The sequence below is a fragment of the Somniosus microcephalus genome, chromosome 6, assembly GCF_052327205.1.
Source record: "Somniosus microcephalus isolate GS21.2 chromosome 6, FLI_Smic_1.0, whole genome shotgun sequence".
NCBI classification, from domain to species: domain Eukaryota; kingdom Metazoa; phylum Chordata; class Chondrichthyes; order Squaliformes; family Somniosidae; genus Somniosus; species Somniosus microcephalus.
In genome coordinates, this window is record NC_140992.1 from 80,359,396 (window position 1) to 80,372,481 (window position 13,086).

Consider the following 13,086-nt stretch of genomic DNA (forward strand, 5'->3'; position numbering starts at 1 on the left):
GCCTTGCTTCTTCTTGTCTGAAATTTTGGATCACACTTTTCTATTAATGCTAGTCCTTCAGTTTACTTCACTTTGTTGCTCTTTCATCACGCTCTGGCAATTTTGCCAGAAATAGTTGAGGAAGTTTTCATAAACCCATTTAAGATTTTGCTACGCATAACGGTCACTGGAATTCTTTCCCACTGATTTTCCTCATGACTCAGCACTGTTTCCCCAAACGTTTCTTGTTTAATTCTGTACATAAAACAATAAAGGATTTTTTAAGACTCTTGGGAAGGATCAAAATGTAGCAATACAAGCAGGATCACATTGTTCCAAGGCATGTTATAAAGAGACTGCACTGTACTAAATGCCACAACAGATCACAGGTAGTGTTAAATACAAGCTGAACGACATGATCCCTCACAAGCATAAATGCAATTGAACTCTCCTGATAAAGCACCATTAACCACCAATCCAAGCTGACAGCACTGCACAACAGAACGAGCCCAGAGTGTCTTGCATCAGATTGGGCTGCTATCAGTGCAAAACACAAGTATAAAAGTAATTTCTCAATTAAATGAAATCAGTACCATTCTCTGACAGATTGAGACTACAATGAGGAATGAAGAATTAAAAAAAAGGAACTTCTGTCCCTTCCCCCAATGGCTGTAACTTGATGCTGCTGCAAGATACTGTCCCACAATGCCAGCTGCCGATTACTTCTTACTGCATGGACTTTACCAGCTTAAATTAGGCTTGGAGGTTGTTCTTTGAGCAGCTTTTGGTGGATTGAAGATCTATCTATCAATAGTAGTGCAGAGTGGAGCTCCAGAGTATAGAGGTGCGCAGGGGGCAGCTGCCTATAGAAAGTACAGGGTACTTTTCTTCCAGGCTGCTAGCAGCAGTGCCGGGAGATTTATCCTCATTTCTGGGAGACTCTGGGAAGGGGTGGGAACCCTATGATTGGATGGATGTACATCAGCCTTTGTGTTCTGCCCTCCAGCAGGTCTTAACTCAAGTCTCACACAAGACGCTTGAGCAATGATATCGCCAAGCGCTTGTTAAAAACTGCTCAGTCTGATGTGTGAATATATGGTCATGGATTTCTGCTCTTGTCAGTAGTCACTGTGCTTTATTCAGCTTATCATTTACCATTCCTTGATATGAAGTTTTAGCAGAGGGATGATTTGTTTTCTATTTGAACTTAGATGAAGGGCTGAGGGTCATAGCCAGAAAGTCCTATGGAAAATATCTTTACTTTCTCAGAAATTCAGAACAAACACTTTAAAACCAATATGATGTGTACAATATGAACGGCTTTAAAAAGACCTTAGTGTATTAGTGCCTTAAATTTGAATTACGACCACTGAAAAGCAATTTTTATTTTGCAAACCATGCAGTGCAGATCTGTGAACTGTATCACAGCTAAAAGGATTTTTCAGTCCTTATTAATTTAGAATATATGGAGGCAATTTTTTACTCAAATTTTAAAGATTAAATTACAACAGACAAGACAAAAAATTTTATATTTTTTTTTTACTGCTGCAGAACTAGAATGATCAATTTTATTACCACTTCCTATATGGATTCTGAATATTTTTTTTTTTATTTTTTTAAACTAGGCTCGTATGCACATTTAAGCAAAACCCCAGTTGGTTGTAAACTGTGATTTATAGAGGATTTATAAATTATGCATCTATTAAATCAGTTATATCGCCATAAAGCTGTGAAACGGAGCAATATTCTTGTGATACGTAACAGCAGGCTGATATCTTGGTGACTAAAAAATCAAAGAGTAAATCGGTCTAAATCCAAAAGAGCAAATGTGGAGTGTCACCCCTTTTTTGCAAGAAGAAAGCAAACAGATTTTAATATCCTGTGTTCCAGAAACAAGAGTAGAGTTAAATAAGAGCAACAGTATCTCAGTGATTTTTCATATGACAGAAAATTGCATCAATCATACTATAATCAACATTCAGGATGACTACAAGATCAGGGTAAAAATATTTATTTTGAAGGTAATCCAGTCACACTGGAATGGAGGCCCATTTAAATTTAGAATGTAGATAATAAAGTTTAAATCAAACATTTTTTTTGGCTGTATGGTGGAATGCTGTAGCTCTTTGATCTCCAATGCACTGACCCACAAAGTGGTCTGCATACTAGGAGATTAGAATCTCACTGTACTGTTGTGGGGAGGCACCAAGAGGAAGCAAGGCACACGCGAGTGAAAATTGGAAGATTCACCGCCACAGGTTGCTCTTGCACACCTTTGGTCAAACAGTAACATTGGCAAAGTCCTGGAAGCAGATCAACTACTTCTCTTTTAACTGAGGTAAGAATCGTTGCTCAGGGAGATCAAGAGAGGGGTAAATGGGGAGAAAGTTCAACAGAAACTGAGAAACATAGAAGATAGGAGCAGGAGTAGGCCATTCGGCCCCTCAAGCCTGCTCTGCCATTTAATAAGATCATGGCTGATCATCCAAATTCAGTACCCTGTCCCTGCTTTCTCCCCATATCCCTTGATCCCTTTAGCCTGAAGAAATATATCTAACTCCTTCTTGAATATATTTAATGAATTGGCCTCAACTGCCTTCTGTGGTAGAGAATTCCACAGGTTCACCACTCTCTGGGTGAAGAAATTCCTCCTCATCTCAGTCCTAAATGGCTTACCCCTTATCTTTAGACTGTGACCCCTGGTTCTGGACTCCCCCGCCATCAGGAACATCCTTCCTGCATCTAGTCTGTCTAGTCCTGTTAGAATTTTAAGTTTCAATGAGATCCCCTCTCATTCTTCTAAACTCCAGCGAATATAAGCCCAATCGACCCAATCTCTCCTCATACATCATTCCTGCCATCCCAGGAATAAGTCTGGTGAATCGTCGCTGCACTCCCTCCATGGCAAGAACATCCTTCCTCAGATAAAGCGACCAAAACTGCACACAATACTCAAGGTACGGTCTCACCAAGGCCCTGTACAACTGCCGCAAGACATCCTTGCTCCTGTACTCGAATCCTCTCGCTATGAAGGCCAACATACCATTTGCCTTCTTAACCGCCTGCTGCACCTGCATGCTTACCTTCAGCGACTGGTGTACTGGACACCCAGGTCTCGTTGCACTTCCCCTTCTCCCAATCTATTGCCGTTCATATAATAATCTGCCTTCCTGTTTTTGCCACCAAAGTGGATAACCTCGCATTTATCCACATTATATTGCATCTGCCATGCATCTGCCCAATCACCCAACCTGTCCAAATCATACTGGAGTTTCTCGGCATCCTCCTCACAGCACACACACCCACCCAGCTTTGTGTCGTCTGCAAACTTGGAGATATTACATCTAGTTCCCTCGTCTAGATCATTAATATATATTGTGAATAGCTGGGGTCCTAGCACCGATCCCTGCGGTACAAGAAAGGTGACAAGTCCGATTGTGGTAATTACAGAGGAGTTTCCCTGCTGTCTGCCACAGGGAAAGTCATCGCAAGAATCCTCCTCAATCGCCTTCTCCCAGTGGCCGAAGAGCTCCTCCCAGAGTCGCAATGCGGATTCCGCCCACTAAGGGGAACAATGGACATGATCTTCACCGCACGTCAATTACAAGAGAAATGCAGGGAACAACACCAACTGCTGTACATGGCCTTCTTTGATCTCAAAGGCCTTCGACATTGTTAACCATGAGGGATTATGGAGTGTCCTCCTCAAATTCGGCTGCCCTCAAAAGTTTGTCACTATCCTCCACCTGCTTCACGATGACATGCAAGCCGTGATCCTGACCAACGGTTCCACCACAGACCCAATTCACGTATGTGCCGGGGTGGAGCATGTTTGTATCATCGCACCAATGCTCTTCTCGATCTTCCTTGCTGCAATGCTCCATCTCACCCTCAGTAAGCTCCCCACTGGAGTGGAGCTAATTTACAGAACAAACGGGAAACTGTTCAACCGCCGTCACCTCCAGTCCAGATCCAAGGTCGTCCCATCCTCTGTCGTTGAATTACAGTATGCAGACGACGCTTGCATCTGCGCTCACTCGGAGGTCGAACTCCAAACCATCGTCAACACCTTCACCGAAGCATACGAGAGCATGGGCCTTACACTAAACATCCGTAAAAGGTCCTCTACCAACCTGCCCCCGCCACACAGTACTGCCTCCCGATTATGAAAATCCATGACAAGGCCTTGGACAACATGGACCACTTTCCATACCTCGGGAGCCTACTGTCAACAAGGGCAGACGTCGACGACGAAGTCCAACACCACCTTCAGTGTGCCAGTGCAGCCTTCGGTCGCCTGAGGAAGAGGGTGTTTGAAGATCAGGACCTCAAACCCAGCACTAAGCTCATGGTCTACAGAGCAGCAGTGATACCCGCCCTGCTGTGTGCCTCAGAGACATGGACCATGTACAGCAGGCACCTCAAAGCACTGGAGAGGTACCACCAACGATGCTGCCGCAAGATCCTGCAAATCCATTGGCAGGATAGGTGCACCAACGTCAGTGTTCTTGCTCAGGCCAACATCCCCAGCATCGAAGCTTTTGACCATGCTCGATCAGCTCTGATGGACGGGTCACATTGTCCGCATGCCCGATACGAGATTCCCAAAACAAGCGCTCTACTCGGAGCTCCGGCACAGCAAGAGAGCCCCAAGTGGGCAGAGGAAACGCTTCAAGGACACCCTCAAAGCCTCCTTGAAAAAGTGTAACATCCCCACCGACACCTGGGAATCCCTGGCCCAAGACCGCACAAAGTGGAGGAGAAACATCCGGGAGGGCACCAAACACCGAGTCACTTCGCCGGGAGCAAGCGGAAGCCATGTGCAGGCAGCGCACGTCAACCCAAGCACCCCACCCACCAGCCCCTTCAACGACCGTCTGCCCCACCTGTGACAGAGACTGTAGGTCCCGCATTGGACTCATCAGTCACCTGCAAACTCATTTTTAATGTGGAAACAAATAATCTTTGGTTCCCGAGGGACCGCCTAAGAAGAAAACCCCACTAGTCACTGCCTGCCACTCGGAAAAAAAAACGTTTATTCCAACTCTGCTTCCTTTCTGCCAACCAGTTCTCTATCCAAGTCAGTACCTTACCGCAATCCCATGTGCTTTAACTTTACACGCTAATCTCCCAATCCTCAGGTTTACTGCTTTTTCTGACCAATTTATATGTCCTCTCCTTGGATCTTATGCTATCCCTAATTTCCCTGGTTAGCCACGGTTGAGTCACCTTTTTTGTTTTATTTTTATGCCAAACAGGGATGAACAAATTCTGTAGTTCATCCATGCGATCTTTAAATGTTTGCCCTTGCCTATCCACCACCAACCCTTTAAGTAACATTCCCCAATCCATCCTAGCCAACTCGCATCTCAGACCATCGTACTTTCCTTTATTTAAATTCAGGACCCTTGTCTCAGAGTCAAAATACTTCTCTCCATCTTAATGAAGAATTCTATCATATTATGATTGCTCCGCCCCAAGGGTCCTCGCACAAGATTGCTAATTAATCCTTTCTCATTACATAATACCCAGTCTAAGATGGCCTGATCTCTAGTTGGCTCCTTGACATATTGGTCCAGGAAACCATCCTGTAAACACTCTAGGAATTCCTCCTCCACAGTATTGTTACTAATTTGGTTAGCCCAATCTATATGTAGATTAAAGTCACCCATGATAACTGCTGTGCCCTTATTGCACATGTCTAATTTCCCATTTAATGCCATCCCCAACCTCAATATTACTGTGTGGGGGTCCGTATACAACTCCCACTAATGTTTTCCTCCCTTGGTATTTCTCAGCTCTACCCATACAGATTCCACATCAGAGCCAATATCCTTCCTTACTGTTGTTAATCTCCTCTTTAACTAGCAAAGCTACCCCACCTCCTTTTCCTTTTTGCCTGTCTATCCTGAATATTGAATACCCCTGGATGTTGAATTCCCAGCCTTGGTCACCCTGGAGCCATGCCTCTGTAATCCCAATTATATCATATCCATTTACATCTATTTGCGCAGCTAATTCATCCAACTTATTATGAATGTTCCTCACATTAAAACACAAAGCCTTCAGGCTTGTTTTTTTAACACTTTTAGAATTATTATTTACTGTGGCCATGTTTGATTTACACCCTTGATTTCTCTGACTGCCACTTTTGCTTTTCTCCTTCCTGTCTTTTGCTTTTATCCTTGCTTCCCTTTCCTCTGTCTCCCTGCACAGGTTCCTAACCCCCTGCCATTTTAGTTTAAGCCCTCCCCAATAGCACTAGCAAACACTCCCCCTAGGACATCAGTCCCGGTCCTGCCCAGATGCAAACCGTCCAGTTTGTACTGGTCCCACCTCCCCCAGAACCGGTTCCAATGTCCCAGGAATTTGAATCCCTCCCTCTTGCACCATTCCTCTAGTCACGTATTCAGCTGAAATATCCTTCTATTTCTACTCTGACTAGCACATGGCACCAGTAACAATCTTGAGATTACTACCTTTGAGGTCCTATTTTTTAATTTACCTCCTAACTCCCTATATTCAGCTTTTAGGACCTCATCCCGGTTTTTACCTATATCGTTGGTACGTATATGCACCATGGCAACTGGCTGTTCAGCCTCCCCCTCCAGAATGCCCTGCAGCCGCTCCGTGGCATCCTTGACCCTTGCACCAGGGAGGCAACATACCATCCTGGAGTCTCGTTTGCAGCCGCAGAAACGCCTATCTATTACCCTTACAAAAGAATCCCCCATCACTATAGCTCTCCCACTCTTTTTCCACCCGTCCTGTGCAGCAGAACCACCCACGGTGCCAGAATAAACAAATATACGAACATACAGGAACAGAAATGACTATTGTAGTCCATTTGGCCAGTGGCAGCTTTTGGGAAACATCATATCCCTGGAATCCTCTCATCCTTCAATCATATTTTTCATCAGGGGCTTTTCTAACTCACTAGAAAAAACTGACAGTCAGCCCCCACTGCCTCCCTTGGAAGTTCATTCCATACATTCACCATCCTTTCCCAATCTTGACATTTGTCCACATCAATTGCTGCCACTCGTCAACCCAGCTTTCTAATCTATCCAGGTCTTTTTATGTTTAATCAGCCTGTTCCCTGCTTTTTGGTGTTCCTCCCAGTTTTGTATCATCTGCAAAATTGAAGAGTTTTTTTCCTGTGCCTACTTCCAAGTTATTAATGTACACAGTAAACAGCAAAGGTCTCAGCACTGTACCCTGAGGCACTTCAACCTCCTTCCATGATGGTCCAGCTCCACAAACAACCACCCTTTTCCTCCCTTGCTTCAAGCAATTTTCCATCCATTTCAGAAGTGTTATGTCCATGAATAATTGAGACACGGACAGCAGGAGTGAACAAAGTAAGTCTTTACTGGTGGAAGTCAATAGTGAAACTAAAAACAGAGGTTCAATAGCGCCTTTTATACAGGGGTGGTCACTGCCGGTACTGCAGTCGGAGACCAGTTATTCTCTTAAAAGGTACATACACAACAATTCCTCCCCTTTTAGATAAACAGTACATAACATTCATTTAACAACTAAATGATAACTAGTTACAATCACAATTACTGTTGCTAGATTGGTTAAGTTTAAGCAATTATAAGTTCAGTCTTTGAGGAGGCTTCCTGATTCTGTCTGGATAACGCCTCTTTGGGGTATCAGGTTCTTCTGGCAATGTTGAGTCGGGATCAAGGTCGTTGTTTGGTTCATCTGCTTCCAATATTACCGGTTCTGCGGTAGCTGCAATTGGAACGTCGATTTCATTACCAGGTGTATCAGATCGTGGTGTGGAGTTGACGTTTCCCCGTGACTCTAGAATCTGGTCAGCATGGCGTCTTACAATGCTCTCCCCAATGTCCATGGTATACATGAGGTCCTTGTCGTGTACAAATCGTTCCTGGCTGCCATTTCTCAGTGCGGTAGTCCCGGGCCAAAACTGGTTGACCTATCTTAAAACTCCCGGTCGGCCTTTCATTCATATTCTGAAACTGCCTGTTCTCCACATCTCTTCGGACGTTTGGCTTAACCAAATCCAAGCGGCATCGTAGTCTTCGATTGAAGAACATCATGGCTGGAGTTTGGTTGGTAACCGCATGTGTCGCATTCCGGTAGGCAAACAAGAAGTTATCCACCTTGTGTTGTAGGGGTATATCTTCATTACACATTGCCTTGATAGCCTTCTTGAATGTTTGAACGAACCTCTCGGCCAATCCATTAGTGGCTGGATGACATGGGGCAGATGTGTAATGCTTAACACCATTGTTCTTTAAGAACCTCCGGAACTCTTCAGACACAAACTGTGGTCCATTGTCAGAGCAAATCTGTTCAGGCAGCCCATTCCTGGCGAATATGGTTCGTAAGACTGATAGTTTTTTCCGTGGTGGTTGAGGACATTTTTATTACCTCTGGCCACTTTGAATGTGTATCCACCGCAATTAAAAACATCGGGTCCATGAAGGGACCAGCAAAATCAATGTGCACCCTTTGCCATGGAGATGAGGGCCACTCCCATGGATGCAGAGGAGCTTGTGGTGGGGCGTTTTGGACCTTCTGGCATCCTGCACAGCTCTTGGTCATCTCTTCGACTTCTCTATCGATTCCCGGCCACCACACAAACGCTCTGGCTAAGCCCTTCATTTTTACCCCACCTAGATGACCCTCATGAAGCTCATTGAGCATTCTATCCGTCAACTTAGGTGGAATTACTACTCTGGATCCACACATCAAGGTTCCTCTGCACACTGACAGCTGTTCTCTTCTTGACGAAAATGCTGGCAGCAGTGGTTCGCCATGTGCTGGCCATCTCTTCACCGTTAAATCATAGACCCGTGATCGTGTCGGGTCATTCCGTGTTTCCTTTTCTATGTTTGCATTCGTCACAGGGAGACATTCGACTATGGTCGAGTGGAATAACTCCATTGGATCCACTGCAAGGGTCTTCTTCCACCGTCGGCAACGGTAGACGTGACAATCCATCAGCATTTCCATGCTGTTTAGTTCCTTTGTACTCGATGTCATATTGGTGTGCCCCTAGGAAAAGGGACCATCTCTGCAGCCGTTGTGCTGTCATTATCGGTACGCCCTTCTGAGGGTTGAAAATGGAGACAAGAGGTTGATGATCGGTTAGTAGAGTAAATTTTTGACCGTGCAGGTAGTGATTGAACTTCTTCACCCCCCACACTAGGCTGAGGGCCTCTCTGTCAATCTGGGCGTAGTTACGCTCGGCAGAAGTTAACGAGCGTGACGCAAAAGCTATCGGCCTCTCTAAACCATCAAGGAATTTATGACAGTACCGCCCCAATGCCGTAGGGAGACGCATCACACGCCAGCCTGATTGGCAGTGCTGGGTTGTAGTGAGCCAATACTTCCCTTGGTGATTAAGTCCTTACTCTTCTGAAAAGCATGCTTACAATCATCGCTCCATTTCCATGCTACCCCTGTTCGTAGCAGGGCGTTCAGTGGGTGCAGAATAGTCGACAAATTCGGCAAAAACTTATGATAGTAATTCACCAATCAGAGGAATGACCTCAGTTGCGACACATTCAGGCGCTGGGGCCTTAACAACCGCTTCAATTTTGTCAGGGGACTTATGTAACCCCTCTTCATCAATCACGTGGCCACAATACGATATCTGTTTCTTAAAAAATTCGCACTTGGGGCGGTTGGCTCGCAACCCATGTTCCCGTAGTCTAGCAAGCACCTGTTCTAGGTTGTTAAGGTGGTCACTGTCATCTTCACCTGTTACAAGGATGTTGTCCAAGTAACAGTGAGTCCCCGGAATCCCTTGCAGGACTTGTTCCATCGCTCTTTGCCATATCGCCGGAGCCGATGCTACTCCGAATACCAATCGATGATACTGGTAAAGACCTTTGTGTGTTTATCGTGAGATACTTCCCAGAGGACTCCTCAACCTCCATCTGCAAATATGCTTGTGCTAGGTCAATTTTTGGAAGAGGATATTGTACTGTGTGAAGGATCGGGTTCACAGTCACCTTGAAATCCCCACAGATGCGAATCTTCCTTGGCTCCCCGGACTTATTGCTTAACGTTTTCTTCATGACAGGAACGATGGGTGTCGCCCACTCGCTCCAGTCGACCTTAGACAACACGCCCGCCTTCTCCAGCTCTGCCTCGACGGCATATGGCACCGGTCTTGCTTTGAAAAACTTGGGAACTGCATTCTCTTCTATTTTTATCGAGGCGGTTACGCCTTTAAGCGTGCCCAGTTCTTGTTGAAATACCTCTTTGGCGTTAGCTAAGATTGTTGACAATCGTCCAGGAGTGACGTCTTTATCTTTTTTACCGTCCACCGTCATTGCATGAATGGAGTGCCAATCTAAGTTTATCTTCCTGATCCATTCCCGTCCCAATAACGGTGGTCCACCATTTGGCAGTATGTAGAGATATAATTTCCGTATTTTCTTGCCATTGTATTCGACAGGCACCCTTATTTTTCCTCTGGGGTATACTTTTTGCCCCGTATACGTCATCAAGACGATGGATGTCGCTCTCAAGGGTATGTGTGAAAATAGCCGCTCGTAGTCTCGTCGATTCATGACGGTTAGCGCTGATCCTGTATCCAATTCCATTTTAACTTGGGACCCTGCTATCGTGAGGGTGACCCAAATGGTTCGGTGATCCTCTTTTGCGATTACATTGTGAAGTTTGAGACAGCTTAGTCTCCTGTTCCCGCATTCACTATCGCTCATCTGGTCTTCGGAACTACTGTCCGTCATCTTTTGTACCTTGTACGGTTCCTTAGTAGCCTTTTTGTTGTCGCTGGTCTTCTTCCCAGACCTGCAAACTCGTGCAATGTGTCCCATCTTCCCGCATTGCCTGCATATTTTGTCTTTGGACCAGCAGTCCTTCTGGTCATGGTTAGTTCTGCTGCAGCGATAACATTTTGCAAACCCGTGTCATTTCGTGGGTGCCGTATTCCTGTGGTTTTTGTTGAATTTCTGCAGCTCCCCTGGCTGCTGCTTCATACGATACTGCCACGCTGAAAGCCTTATCTAGCGTCAGCTCTTTCTCCGAGTGTAACTTCTTCTGTGTTCCTTCACTCAGGAGTCCAGACAAATTTGTCCCGTAGGGTATCTGCCAGTCCTGCTCCGAACTGGCAGTGCTTTGATAGCTTGCGTAGTTCCGTAAGATACTCAGCATTGCTCTCATCTTTGTGCCGAGTTCTCCTGTTGAATTTAAATCTTTCTGCTATCAACAGTGGTGCAGGGTTTAAGTGTTCCTGTAGGACAGCAACAATTTCGTTAAAACTCTTCGCCTTCGGTTTGGCTGGAGTAATCAGGTCCCGCAATAGGCCGTACGTTCTAGCGCCCATTAAGTTTAGCAATATCGATGCCTTTTTCCCCTCCGCTATTTCGTTTGCCTCGAAATATACCTCGACTCTTTCCACATACGTGGTCCAGTCCTCTATTGTATTATCAAAAGCAGTGATACAGCCAGTCTTCGGCATCTTGCAAATCTAAAATGGCACCTCCCGTGCTTTGCCTTCTTCCCCGCTGTTGTTAGCGCTGCTTTCCACGGTTTCTTGCGTGTTTAATATTGATTTTTTTTTCTTTTATTATTTTCCCGTCGTGGAGCGGACCCTCTGGGACACTTCCCTCCCTCTTCTTAGGTCCGAACGCTGCCCGGCTCCGAAGCACCAGCCGCGCCCTGTGTGCTCCACCCTCTCTCTCTCTTTGCTTCCTGACTCGCTGCCCGGCCCCGTTGAAAAGCCACCCGATCGAGCTTCAGCCCGCCGCAGCCCAGGAAGGATCAGTGCACTACCTGCCACCAGCCCGATTAGCTGGGAAACCACAGACCGAAGAACCAAGCCTGGCTCTGGACAGTCTCTCCTGCAAGTTTCCAATCCGACGATTTGGAGGGCGGTTGACGCCCGTTTCTCGAGTTTCTTTGGATTTTATTATTTATTTTTTTTCTTTCTTCTGGCTTCGACCTTCAATAACGTCGTCTGAGGTGCTGCCGAGTTGCAGGTAAGTTCGTTTCTTACTCGTCGCCAGTGTTACGTCCGTGAATAATTGAGACACGGACAGCAGGAGTGAACAAAATAAGTCTTTACTGGTGGAAGTCAATAGTGAAACTAAAAACAGAGGCTCAATAGCGCCTTTTATACAGGGGTGGTCACTGCTGGTACTGCAGTCTGAGACCAGTTATTCTCTTAAAGGTACCTACACAACAAGAAGCATTCCACCCATACTGTACCTTCCAAACTGGTGGACCAATCTACTATGCGGCACGGTATCAAAAGCTTTGCTGAAATCTAAGTAAATAACATTCACTCAGTTCATCCCTCCGCAAGGTTTGTTACCTCCTCAAAAAACTCCAAGAAACTTGTCAGACATAAACCAACTGGAGAAATATTACATAAGACAAAGTCAAAATGATTCAGAAGAGGAGATTGATAAAGTAACTAATGAAATTGGATTTTTTCTAGTTGCTATCTTTAAGGAATCCTTGGCAATAGGGATTGCATCTGAGAGCTAGAGAAAAGGGAACATAGACATAGAATTTCCTCCTACCATAATTTTGACGGGGGATTGGTAGAAACCTGGAGAAATTGTGTGACAGCTGATTGTCCCCTGAAGCAGATCAGGTGTGCCCTTGCAGAAATTACTCGTGATGATGTCAATCTATAAAAAAGGGGCAAAAAGATGCTTTCCACTACTTACCTTACAACGGATGTCAGGCTGCTTGACCTGTAGCTCCATGGTTTCTCTCTTTTCCTCTTTTTATTCATTGGCATTGATGTAAGAAAACTACTAGGCACTTGGTCTAAGCGTTAAACAAAGCTTTAATCAACGGTTTTACAACATGGAGGTCTAGTTGTGTCCTTCACTAGTTCCTGTTAAGAATGTCCTGCACAAGCTGGGCCCATGCCCGAGTATTTATACTCTCCCTGGACAGCGCCACCTGTAGGCCGCTCAGTATTATTTCATAAGTCTTTCTTTCATGAATGATTGATTCATGTCAGGCATCATGCTCCCTTTTCTCCAATCCCCAGGCACAAACCCCTTTACCAAGGATTCCCTAAAGATAGCAACTAGAACATGTTCAATTTGATTAGTAAATACTCTAGACTGCAATCCAACTGGA